General features: G+C 44.6%; 1 non-coding gene across 1 annotated transcript; it reads left to right on the top strand.

Moving 5' to 3' along the window:
- The first annotated feature begins 292 nt into the window (after positions 1-292).
- On the top strand, positions 293-397 carry LOC112083343. The gene has a single exon (XR_002897610.1). It is a non-coding gene; the product is annotated as a small nucleolar RNA R71 (small nucleolar RNA).
- Positions 398-500: the final 103 nt, after the last annotated feature.

Consider the following 500-nt stretch of genomic DNA (forward strand, 5'->3'; position numbering starts at 1 on the left):
TTATGCGCCATTGTTGGTCTCACAAGCATGGATTGGGCGATTGTTGTTCTTCAGAAGCTGGCTCATCATGTTCTTCAACTCGGTTATCTCCTTGTTGCCTGTTCCGGTTTGTTTTGTCGAGCGATCGTATTCAGGACAATCATTGCTATTGGCTTGAGCCAAATTTTCGATGAGGGCTCTTCCTTGGGCTATCGTCTTTTGTCCAAAATTTCCATTGCTAGCTGTATCAAGTGAAAGTTTGTATTTCGGTTGCAACCCTCGGTAAAATGTGCTCAGCAGGCTTGATCCAGGAAATCCATGGTGAGGGCAATCACGTTCATACTCCTTAAAACGTTCCCAGGCTTCATAGAAAGATTCAGTCGGTCCTTGGTGAAAGCTTGAGATCTTTGTTCTCAACAAGTTCGACCTTGACTTAGTATAGAAGTGATTCAGGAAAGCAGTTTTACACTCTTCCCAATTCGTAATCGATCCTGCAGGCAAAGATGTTGGGCGGGGTACGA

Source organism: Eutrema salsugineum, unplaced genomic scaffold (genome assembly GCF_000478725.1).
Source record: "Eutrema salsugineum unplaced genomic scaffold, Eutsalg1_0 scaffold_63, whole genome shotgun sequence".
Taxonomy (NCBI): Eukaryota; Viridiplantae; Streptophyta; class Magnoliopsida; order Brassicales; family Brassicaceae; genus Eutrema; species Eutrema salsugineum.